The 12,396-nt window shown below is 43.1% G+C and overlaps 1 non-coding gene across 1 annotated transcript; it reads right to left on the reverse strand.

Moving 5' to 3' along the window:
- Window positions 1-644: 644 nt before the first annotated feature.
- trnai-uau (transfer RNA isoleucine (anticodon UAU)) lies at window positions 645-740 on the reverse strand. Its single transcript has 2 exons — window positions 703-740; window positions 645-680 (listed from the first exon to the last, which is right to left on the reverse strand). It is a non-coding gene; the product is annotated as a tRNA-Ile (tRNA).
- Window positions 741-12,396: the final 11,656 nt, after the last annotated feature.

Here is a 12,396-nt window from a genome sequence, read left to right on the forward strand (position 1 = left end):
ATGCTGATAGTTTTAGATGAGATGGAGTTGGAGGAATATTGTGTGGAGCATAAACACCAGCAGAGACCAGTTGGGGCGAATGGCCCGTTTCTGTAAATTCTATCTGGAATCTATGTATTGTTTTATCGCAGGGTTACTCTGTCGTATTGTGTAGTGTTTTGTTTTAAACACAGGTTCTGGATCTGAGACAATATAGTACACAGGCGAAAGTAAAAGGTACTACTTTATTGTAACACTTATAACATACAAGTACTGTAACAGACAAACAATCAATCACAAGCTCACGTGCGTCTGCCCGTCGGGGACCCCTGAAGTCGACGGCTGGTAATTGAGCCTGTGGTTCTCCAAGGCACCGTATGCACTCGCAGTCCTCGGTGAAGTCCCCAGAGTCTGGAAAGTCCCCGATAGTTATACTGGGGCATAAACAAGTGCATTTGTGGCGGACGGCCAGGTCAAGCAGCTGGTGGCATGAGGCGTCTTGCGCGTTGAAAACACATTTAGCTGCTGACAACACTTGTGATATGTCATAGAGTTCACCCGAATGTTCCAGTGCCCACATGAGAACACGAAGAAGGAGATGCTTCAGGGAACAGACCAGCTGTCCCTTGAACTCCGGTGGAAATGTTAGAAGCAAAAGTTTAAACTGCTCCAGGTGAGGCTCGAACTCACAACCTCGGCATTTCTTGAGCCTGAATACTGTTATATAAGTACCGCGCGCTCACCGATTGCGCCACTGGAGCCGCGTTGCTTTAGTAGTCTCATCAAACACACTCATTTTCGGCCTGTAAGACTGCATATTCTTTCAGGCAGGTTTCCAAGTGGACAGATGCCGCCACCTGCCACTTGGGCATTGGTGTTTTGGAAATCGAATTCTTTCCTGCCACACACGAAGCAAGTGTTCGATTAACGCCCAACGTCGGAGCATTTTCATTCTGCATTCATGACATCGCGTGAATTGCGATAAATTCATATTCAGCTTCGATCTGCACAACATCTTGAGACACTTTCTTTTCTCCATGTGTGTTGTTTTCAGTTCACCTCGGCTTCTCTACGCAAAGGGTGGGAGACGTTTTGGAACGCTCTTCTGCAGATGGTAGTTGATGGTAGCGCACTTGTGAATGCTAATTCTGAGATTGATAGATTTCTGTGAAACAAGGGTATTAAGGGATATGGGGCGAAGCCGGGTACATGGAGTTAGGTCACAGCTCCGCCATGATCTCATTGAATGGTGGAACAGGATCGACGGGCTAAGTGTCACTGCCACTTGCTGCCTCCTGATATGCGCCACCTTCACCTGCAAGAAAGCGGGATGTGTGGCTGAGTGATGTGCCTGTCATGGTTAAATAGCTGCCAGTGTGTGTGACCTATGAGTTGTGGGTGGGCGGCTTGCAACAGTGGTAATGTGTAAGAGTGAGAGGAAGCCTCTGGTTACAAGAGTTGAGTGCTGATGGAAAGAGTTTGTTGGTATGTGGGGGATGGGGGTGTATTGCGTGGTGCATTTGGGCGGAGATGCCACTTGAGAGTTGCCCTCACTCACCTTGACCACTCACGTCAAAGTATTGAACGTGTTCCTGCACTGCATCCATGTTCATGATGCTGTGCGCCTGGCATTGACTTCGTCCCCCGCTGCCTCCCACTGCCTTTTGGATATATGTCTGGAGGGCCTCTTGCCCGCGCCCACCCCTGTGGATAAAGCATGCTCCTCCTCCTGTTCAACTGCACCACAGTCTCTCAGCATCATCAGAGAACCTTGGTGCATGCACCCTTCAGGCCTGGTACCAAATCAGATCGGCAGATTGGTGAGGTCTGGTGTGCAGATTGGAGGATGTGGGATTTAATTGTGCACAACTTATATTCAATGTTTCAACATAACTCATCAATTTGCAAACATTGGGATGGAACCTGCAAACCTGCATCTGTGTTTTATGTGTACAATGTCTAATCTCCGTTCAGACTCCGTTTGGAAAGTAGACTGTTATTTTAAGCAAATAACAGGTACCAGCTGTCTTTATTCGATTTCTGAGAAACATCCTCCTTTAAAGAGATTGAGCTCCCCCCGGCGGTGGAAAGTGCGAATTGCATTGATTCCACGTCCAAGGCCCGAAAGAGAACGCTGATTGCAGGTGAGTGCTCGGGCAGCTGAATCTTGCGTCCTGCCTGCCCAAGAGTCATTGGGCACGGGGTAACAGGGCATCACACTATCTGCGATCAAAAACTACCCTTATCCAATTTTCCCCCCAACGTTTCCTGCGTGCGCCAGTCGACAGGATTCGCAAATGGAGCCACTGGAAGAATGATTGCATTTTGATAGCGCCCGTCGCCACCTCGGACGTCCCAAAGCGCGTTACGGACAATGTAGCACTTTTTGAAGTGTAGTCACTGCTGACATGTAGGAAACGAGGCAGTCAATTTTCGCACAGCAAGATCCCAAACACAGCGATGTTACAATGAACAGATAATGTATTATAGTGATGTTACTGGAGGGATGAATATTGAACAGGGCTCCGGGGAGAACTGGTTCCCCTTAAAGGTGAAGACAAGGTGATTGTATCAGTTCGAGTTTTGACCTTTCTAATGTTTTTCTTTCCTTATTTTTATCTGTTTCAGATTCCAATTGATCAGAAACTGAAAACTAAATTCTTAATGAATTTTCGATAAATCTGTCACTCAAAATAAACAATGTTATAAATAAAGAAATAAACCGGATTGAGACGGTTCACTTCACTTCACTGAAACGTCTAATTCCGGTTGAACCGGCGCGGCGGAGTCACAGCAGCTCATCGCTGATCTGCACCTCAACTCCATTTAGCGAATTAGAAACTGGAAATCTCATGTTTCGAGACGAGTTTACTAATTTCCAGAAAAATGATTATCACTAAATCAGCAAAACATTCCCTGCCCTGATTAAACACACAGCAAGGGGATGTCTCGGATATATAGCAAGAAACCGGCGATTTCATTATTACACGGATAGAATCCCGTGCTCAATATTAACATTAACACTGAGCGCCAGGTCTGGATCTGACCCGTTTACCCCGTGGTGCGGGACCCCGTCCGCGTTTATATTTACCAAAAAAAGAAAAACAGGAAATAATAATCACACCCAGCAGAATTGGGAATTGTTCGTATTTTAAAGGACAGGATGAGGCCACTCGGCCCGTCGGGCTTGGATAGTAAATTCTGTTCACATTCTCCACTCGGTGTTGTTCTCCGTGTACATTTTTAGTGTACATGTTTGTCTTTTCTTTTATTTCCCCACTCTCCATTTTGCAGACAGAGTGCGAAAGAGATTCGCTTTCGAGGCTAAACATTTTGATCAAAGATTTGAACATTGTTTATTCTGATTGTAGGTTTCTCGGAGACCCAGCGGGAGTTCAGTTCTCAATTTCCTGATTAGTCGGAAACATCAAGGGAATATGCTGCAAGAGAGAAAACAATAAATTAACAAAATCAACAAATTGAAAGTAAGAGAAAAATACAAGCAGAGTCTTAACCATCCCTGCCTCGGGTTTAACATCATTTGGAGAGCGCTTCCCTCCCGAACCGCGTGGCCTAATGGATAAGGTGTCTGACTTCGGTATTAATCGAGTTGTTATCAGACGATTGCAGGTTTGAGTCCTGCCGAGGTTGTTTTACTCGCTGGGTGAAAATGTGTCCAACATGCGGCGGAACTGTTTTGCACCCGACCGTTTCCAACAATCGGATAGAACGGAAATCCGTAAATTCCTTTGTTTACCGATGTTGACTCTGCACTTTCAACATTGTCGATCTGGCTGCTCGGGCAGGACAGAGTGTAAAAGTGACTTTATTTCTACTGTTTGGATTCAGAAATGGTCGGCTAATCCACTGTGCTCTGCACGTATGCGTCCGAATCCCACCCTCGTCGTTATTGTATTGAACTTATGATGCAGCCCGACTGAAGTTTTGTACAATCAAAATGGGCTTGAATGCTATTATTATCAATCCGACACGGGAGTTTTAAGTCTGTGTCCCTGGATTGTTTATATTTTGTTTAAATGGAGAGGGATAATTTCAATTTTTCACTTGCTGTAATGGAATAAATGTCGAGTGGAGAGGACGGATCGGAGGTACATCTTTTTGTCCTTCCTTGCTTCCTCTGTGGTTTACAGCGAATGAAAGATTAACGGGAAATGCAAATGATGAGGGAGCTGGAACATAAAGGGTTAACTTTACCAATCAGGAAGAAATCTAATTTCAAAACTTTTTAACAATCTTGAACCAGTCCTGTTATTAGATTTGAACCAAATCTGCACATTTTTCCGTTCAATTTAATTCCTCCACCCGCTCATAATCAAGAAAAATTAAATTTCGAAGGAAGTCCGGTCCAGATTTGAGCCCCGGATCTCTCTCATTGTTAACAGTCTCCCGTTTTGAACTGGAATCTCACCCATGGCTCGGTTCCCAGTAACTGCTGCAGAGATTGAAGGACTTCGGTCCCTCCTGCATCTCGTGCATTTCACCATCTCCCGATTATTCGATCGGTATTTGGGAACATGGGAGAAAGGCTGGGTTTAATTCCCCAACATTTTAATCCCCAACAATCCGTCTGTTGATCCCATTCCACGGTGTCTTTAGTTAACAATAACCGCGGGAGCGCAATTGGAATCCAGTCCGCAGTTTGTTTCCTTCTCTGTTCCAGTTCTCTCTCGATGTCTCTAAAAGACGATACACTGTTTGGATCAGGAACCGAGTTCTGATCAGCCCTGTGACAGACAGACAAGAATCCGTCACTGAAACCCAGAGACACAGGGAATGCTGTTCATTCTGTTGCAGGGACACTTCGTGAGTCGCTGAAACGTTCGAATTCCCATTCCCACAAAGGACAGAGCCAAGCGGAGGAGGGACGTGTTTCTCAATGATCGGACATTGGAGCCCATCGCAGTGTGAGGTCCGATGGTCGATGGGTGGCTGTGGAACGCCGTGAGGGCTTTGGTTTCCTCCCTTAAACTTGGACCCTTCAGTTCGCTCTTAGTGTTCAGCTGTTTTTGGTGGTGTTACTGAGTCAGGAATGTTGGACAAGACAGCGGGAGCATTCCCTGCGCTTCTTTCAACAGCGCTGGGGAATCTTTAACATCCACCGACAGGGCCTCATTTAATCGTCTCTTCTGTAACCTCCCGCCACTTATCCCTCAGGACTGCACTGATCTGGGACACTAAGGACATTCAATTAATCAGCATTTTAAACAGAAAACATCAATCCCTCCCACATCCTGATACATTGTGGTATCTGTACTTTCATTCGTTACCTTGTTTTCTCTCCATGAACCGACTCTCATTCTCTACTCCTCCTTTTGCTCCGATGCTCTTTGCTTCCAAACGGTTCTGCCATGAGCTTCACCTGCCGGCTATTTCCCATCGCGCTCCCGGTAGCCTGCAAGTTCTGCCCCTAATGGGGAGCGCTGAATCCGTCCTGACAAAGAATGGGGAAGTTTACCTGTGCGGTGTGCTGGTTGCTACTGGAATTTAGTTGTTGAACTGCAGTTTTCCCCCTGCAGACACTCGGGGTCCCCAAGCCTGGGCCTTCCGAATCGGCATCAGGAGAGAGTGAGAGGGGGGAAGTTAGAAGGATAGAGAGAGAGAGAGAGTTTTAGCGAGAGAGATAGAGAGAGAGATAGAGAATGTCTGTACGAGAGAAAGAGATGGGGAACGCTCCATGTAATGGGCAAACACAATCTGTAACTGTGTAGATGATTCAGTCGCTGATTTGAGCACCCTCACTCCACAAATCACACTTGGCTTTCGAGCTGTTTATATTATAACGTGGCTATTGTGACGTATTGGGCTTTTAGATCAAATCCAAAACAGGGATTTTAAAAGTTGTGAGCTTCATTCCCAGTGGAGTCGAATTTTAGGCCAGCTGCTTTCGGCGCTGAAATCTTGCATTAAATCTTCAACTGGTTTATTCAAGTCCTTCGAGGAAGGGAAACTGCCGCCTCAACACTTCCCGTTGTACAAGTGGATCCTGTCCCAACCGTCTTTCTTGATGTGTCATTGTCTCTGAACTGGATTGACGAGACACTCACAACAAGAAGGTTTCACCACCTGCTCAGGGCAAGTTGGAAAAAAAACAAATTTTAAAAATTAGTACAAAGAAGTCAATCCTTCCAGACCGCTTCTGTCCATCCAAATTCGCTTTCTAATCTAATGTACAGCAATATCATAGAACTATAGAATCACACAGCCCAGAAGGAGGCCATTCGGCCCATCGTGCCTTTACCTGTTCTTTGATAGAGCTATCCTGTACTCCCCTGCTCTTTCCCTGTAGCACTGCAATGTTTTATCCAATTCCCGATTGAAAGTTATTGTTGAATCTCCTTCCACCACCCGTTCAGGCCGTGCATTCCAGATCACAACAACTCGCTGCATGAAACATTTCTTCCTCAAGTCGACTCTGGTTCTTTTGCCAATCACCTTAAAGAGTAAGGCAGTCTTAATGCAGTTGTACGGGTTTTAGGGAGAACTCACCTGGAGGTCTGCGTACAGCTTTATTCTCCTCATCTAAGGAAGGATATACTTGCCTTCCAGGCGGTGCAACAAAGGTTCAATAGATTAATTACTGGGATGAGAGGGTTGTCCTCTGAGGAGGGAATTAGTAGATTGAGCCTGTACTCTCCGGAGTTTAGAAGAATGAAAGGTGATCTAATTGAATCATATCATAATATGAGGGGCCTTGACAGGGTAGATGCTGAGAGGTTGTTTCCCCTGGCTGACGAGTCTATGATTCGGGGGAATAGTCTGAGGATAAGGGGTCGGCCATTTACGACTCAGATTGACGATCCGGATTCTTTCCCCTCAGTCTGGTTCAGTAATAACTGAAGTCGAATACATTTTAAAGTTCAACACATCTTTAATAGCAGGGTTCTTAGTCTGCAGCATTGATTTGGACTCCTGATAGAGTCCCTCTATGCTGGCAGAGCAAGAACAAAAACATACAGAAATCCACACGTTTTTATACAATCAATAGGGGTTGGAACATACTTAACGAGGGTCAACACCAATCATAAGCCGGGCATAGGTTGCCATGCGAGGTTACATTATTTCCGACCAATCATAAATCGTCCATGTGCTGATCATGCTGCTGTTAGACATCAAAGGGGATAACTTCCTCACTTTCCAACTTGGAAGGTTCTTCCCTGTTCCTTCTGTTCCTTATCTCCCAACCTGGAATGACTTTCAACTTTGGCTAAGCTCGTTACCTATATTGATCTGCCATAAACATGGAGACATTCAGACCAGTCCTTGACTCACATCAAAGACCTATCATTGATAAGACAATGCAGGCCTGCTGACTAAGCAAACATATGGCCCAGCAGGAGGGCCAGGCCACTTGTATCAATCTCAGTTACTAACTAATTAACCCTTTCTAACCATTTTGCATTCTGCTTCTTTGCCACGTAGGCATTTTAATATTTTACCGAAAACTGACCACGTAGGGATTCTCATTCCCCCCTTTTATCATTTAATGATAACCAATTATTACGGTGCTCACTGGTTCTGCAGCGCAGCAACATTTAAGTAAGCAATAAACTATAAGAATTATAACAATGAATATGACTAGCCCTTGAACTAGAGAAGTCCCAATAGAACACAGACATATTTCATCCATACGCCTTTGTACTCTTATCTGTTCTCAGGAACAGACTCCTTCTAAACATCTCTCAAATAAGCTGCGAATGTCCTTGGTCAGCTAAACCTATTCATGTTAGTTTGAAAAGGCTAACATAGTCAAATATCCTATGGTGATTTATATTCTGTATCCAGCCTAACTAGACTGAATGGTACCTTTCAGACCATTTTACACCTGTGAATTGGTGCCCTCCCCATTATATCCCTTCATCCAAATTCTCCCTACAATATCCCGTTAGATGCTGTACCTCATCCTAACCAGGTTCCCTTCGTGTTGGCCACCAGTCCGGGTGGAAGAGAGGCAGAGCATCTGATAATCCTATCAAACTATAATTGTCTTCCCTTTTACATGCACCTTACCCCAGCAGGTGCTACTCCCGGTACCATTAAGATGTGTTCTTAGTTGAAACCACAGAGACAATGGGGACATTCTCACCCAGGCTCTGTTTTACTATCTTTGCCAAACCCTTCATCCTCTGCTTACATTTCTTACATGCAATGAAAATCAAGAAGCACATTACAACAAACTGCACTACGACTAATACATATGAAACTAATCTAATCCAAAGATGGATCTGTATATTCAGTCCCAAATTCCAGAGGTCATTTCACCAGGTGGTGACTTTAATTTGGTCAATGTCATGCTTAATGTTGTTATTGTCCTGTTGTAGGTTATAATAAACCTTCTGGGAGAGGCGTATCTCCATTCGCAATGCTTTCAAGTACTTAGGCAACAGGGGTGTCAGATACCAAATGTGTCCTGATATGCTTTTAAGTCCTTTCTGACATTCTCAGAAACTTGTACGGTGGTGAGGTTATGCCGATGTATCTCTACCAGTTCCTCGGGTCCAATCCGAACCAGGACTTCAGAAATGGAGTAGAATTCTGAACTTAAAATATCACAAGTTAGATTGGCATATTTAAACGTTTTCAAATTAGTTGTAACACAATATTCGCCCTCTCCGGCATATGCCACTTAAGTGGGTTTTAGATCCGCCTCTAGGGCCTCCATGGTACAGTTAATATCCCGATTGGTACCGGTATTATTAAACCCACACTGTGCTTCTAGGCTGTGTCCAACACTATGTGGACACACAGTGACAGCATGTCTAGTAACACATCCCTTTAATTTTGTTCCAGCCAATCAGCTTAAATCTACGTCCTCTAGTTCTTGAACCCTCTGCTAGGGGAAACAGGTACTTCCTGTCTACTTTATCTGGGCCCCTCATAATCTTGTAATTTTGTATCCATCGTGCGGATATCTTCTAAATATTGTTTCTCCCAATTTTATTGTTAACTGACGGGAACCTAACCCTGAATTTTGGAAATCCAAATTACTGTGTCCCTCTTTACTTTAATTTCAGTCCTTTTGATTGATACCAGTGTTTCCTGACTGTTTCATTAATTAGTTGGTTTCTCTATGGACCATGTGTCAGTGCCTTGTTTAAAAGGATTTCTCACTCGCCTGGACCACATTAACCATTTTCCTGTTGTGCTGTTGTCAAGTAACTGAGCCTGTCTGAGACTCATTCTTCAATGTATCTTCTTCATGTATCTCCGCATACTAGCAGCATCTCATAGGAATGAGCTTAGTGTTCTTGGATATTAACTTTCTGCTGGCCAGTCTCTTCTTCCTCATGGTATTTCCGAACATTTTCCATGGCACACATCATATGTCCTGTAGGATTCAGTCCTGTAAAAGCAACTGGTTTGTTTAAAGAGTGGTTGCAATAGCTCACCAGGCCATAGGCCTTTGTAATCATGTTCTTCATCCTGATCTCCGTTTCAGATGATGGCAACATACATTTGTATCTTTTATGTCCACTGTAGCCATTCTTAGGTTTTCAGGTTATCTTATCAAAAAGATCAGGGGTGTCTAGAGTGCTTATCTCTCCCTGAATGGTCCCGATGTCAGGGTAGTGGCCAGGCTATTGAGTGTAGTTTTCTCATTATTCATTATAGCAAGGACACAAATATCTCCACGAGAAAGCTATCAATTTACTATTCTCAACTACACTTTCCTGACTTCCACTAGATTGTATATTTATGCCAGATTGATTTTTTTATCATGCCCAATTCAATGACTTTAGAGAAATTCCCATATCTCCCCACCTCGAGCATTCTGTCTCGGAAGACAACAAATAGGCTAAAACAAAACAAATCAAAATGTTTTCAAAAGAAGAGAATCAGGTTGATATCACCATGCTGTGAAATTTGGTATCCGCTGATGTCTGCAGCTAAAGTCTTAAATCTTTAACACCACTGGATCGTTTCCTGCACCAAATTTCTCCAGCAAAGGTTGCACCGTAACTTTGTAACTACTCTTGGTAATCCTGCACCATCAACACTCACGTGGTCCCAAAAAAAACCAGGGTCACCTGTTTTAAAAGAAACACAGAAAATCCATTGCGGCTCTTCTTGAGATCCCAAGTGATTAATTTGTCAAATCTTCATTTATTATTTATTTATCCAAAGGAATAATCACTATACCCGAAACAAATTCAGAAAACAAAACAGGAGAGAGAATTTGCCTAGTTCCACTCTCTCCCTCTCTCTGAAGCACGCAGCCTGTGTGAAATAAACACTGTCTCTCCCACATACAGATGTACGCAGGGCTGCAGACTGGAATTTCTAACTCCAAGTCCTAATCTCTGTGTTTTCAAGATGTAAACAATTTTACAACACCAAGTTATAGTCCAGCAATTTTATTTTAAATTCACAAGCTTTCGGAGGCTTCCTCCTTCCTCAGGTAAATGATGTAACCACATTAAGCAGATGTAACCACATTAAGCAGATATCATTAGCAGCCGCCTGCTAAGATACGTTATATTCCTCTTTTATTAAATTAATTAATGGTTTGGGCATGTGTTTCTAGCACTGTAGCTATCCTTTGCAAATATATGGTCAGCATTTGATCCTCAGACAATTCCTTATCTGTATTTTCATTTATCTTTTAATATATATTGAATGCGAGACCCTAAATCTCTGACCTTTTGATATAATGTTGTCAAATCAATGGTGTTAACAACTGAGGCAAAGGCAGTTGCTATATCACTTATCACAGATCTTTACCTCTCCATATTTGCCTATCTCTTTTTACGATGTCCACCTCCATTCCATGTGGCTCTTTGTTTTAACACTTGAGTTAGGAGGTGTTGATCTAATTGATGAGTTTTCTTAGCATTCTCAATGCGAGTTATATAATTTGTCAGGGAAGGTCTCCCCTCTCTGGTCAGATCTTGTATTCTACTATTAATTTCACATAAAATTGAATAGCCCCAGAACTTGTCAAAACTTTCTTATCATACTGTGGCAGGGTAAAACTGATAGGTGTTTAGTACCCTGTGTCAGTACATAGCTCAAGTAATGGACTTCCAATTGTCTAACCTATGCTTCCTTTTCATATGATTTGTTTTACATTCCTTTCTTATCAATTTTTCACTGTAGCTTGAAAACTTATCTCTCAGTCAATTGTAGCCTTTGGCATTTCCGAGTGATTGGGACAATTTTACTAATATAACCTATACCAATTATTACCTCATGTTCACCTGTGTTCTGGGCAAGCCTCAGACAGTTCTCAACCGACTGGGTCATTTCTATCTGTTTGAACTGGTCTTGGCATGACAGTCTGGCTTCTTGGGATGGAAGGGGTTAATATTAACTTGCTCTTGTGGTAGGAGTAACTTGATCCTTCTCCCTTTTGAGATTAAGTTCCTACCTTCAAAATTTCTCTTCACACAGGTTTGACTGATTGTTTTACTTCTCACGTTTGTGGATTGCTTTATACTATATTTTTGCACACTATTTTTTCACATACTTTTAGTGGATCTGATTATAATCAACGCTGCGAGCTGTTCCAGCTTTCCGACTTTTCCTATCACAGTGATACCAGATAGTTTTTTTAATGTATCCCGTTAATTTTTAACCTCTTTTTAAACCACAGCCAATCACAAAATAAACATTCAAAATGACAATTTGTTGAAGATCCCATGTCTGGAATTTAACATGCCCACACTTTATAAGAACCAGAATTAAATAGGTGACTTAACCTCAATAACTCCAATTTTAATTCGGCAGTATCAGAATTAAACACACGACAAGACAGATACATTACACAAAGGAAGAAAACACGCAAGACACAGTAAGAAGGGGGCGTGGCCCACAACACCAAAAAAAAACACTGATCAAGACAGGCTTTTTAAAGGGACATACACTTAAACAACAAAACCTTTCTTTTTCGGGTCTCTGTCTTTTAAACCTTTGTCGAGTCACTTAATTCTATCCATATTTTTTTACAGTACTGTCTCCATAAAGCAATTTGTTCTTTGGCTGAGGTACCTCTGTTATTTTTCCAAATTAATTCCTGAGCCTTTTTTTTCCGGCATCTAAGTTTTTATCAATAGTTCCTGTTTATATCCAATCACCAGGAACTTAAACCCTGACTACCCTCAGTGATATTAACCACTGACCTACCGCTTACAAGTTATTCCCTCAGTGATATTCGACCACTGACCTCTTCCTGCTATTTCTGTGTATTCGCCAGACTGACCTGAATCTTGTAAGGACGCCACGCGAGTGTTAGCCATTGGACGATTCGTCGTCAGACTGACGGATTGGAGGAAAACCGACAGAGTAAATTAAGACAACTTACATCGGGGCGCCATTTCCTTCCTCCGTGTCTGAGACAATCCGCCTCTTACTCCGCGAACTCTCGGTGAACAACCGTTAAGATCCCACCGCTGCCACCAA

Source organism: Heptranchias perlo, unplaced genomic scaffold (genome assembly GCF_035084215.1).
Source record: "Heptranchias perlo isolate sHepPer1 unplaced genomic scaffold, sHepPer1.hap1 HAP1_SCAFFOLD_54, whole genome shotgun sequence".
Taxonomy (NCBI): domain Eukaryota; kingdom Metazoa; phylum Chordata; class Chondrichthyes; order Hexanchiformes; family Hexanchidae; genus Heptranchias; species Heptranchias perlo.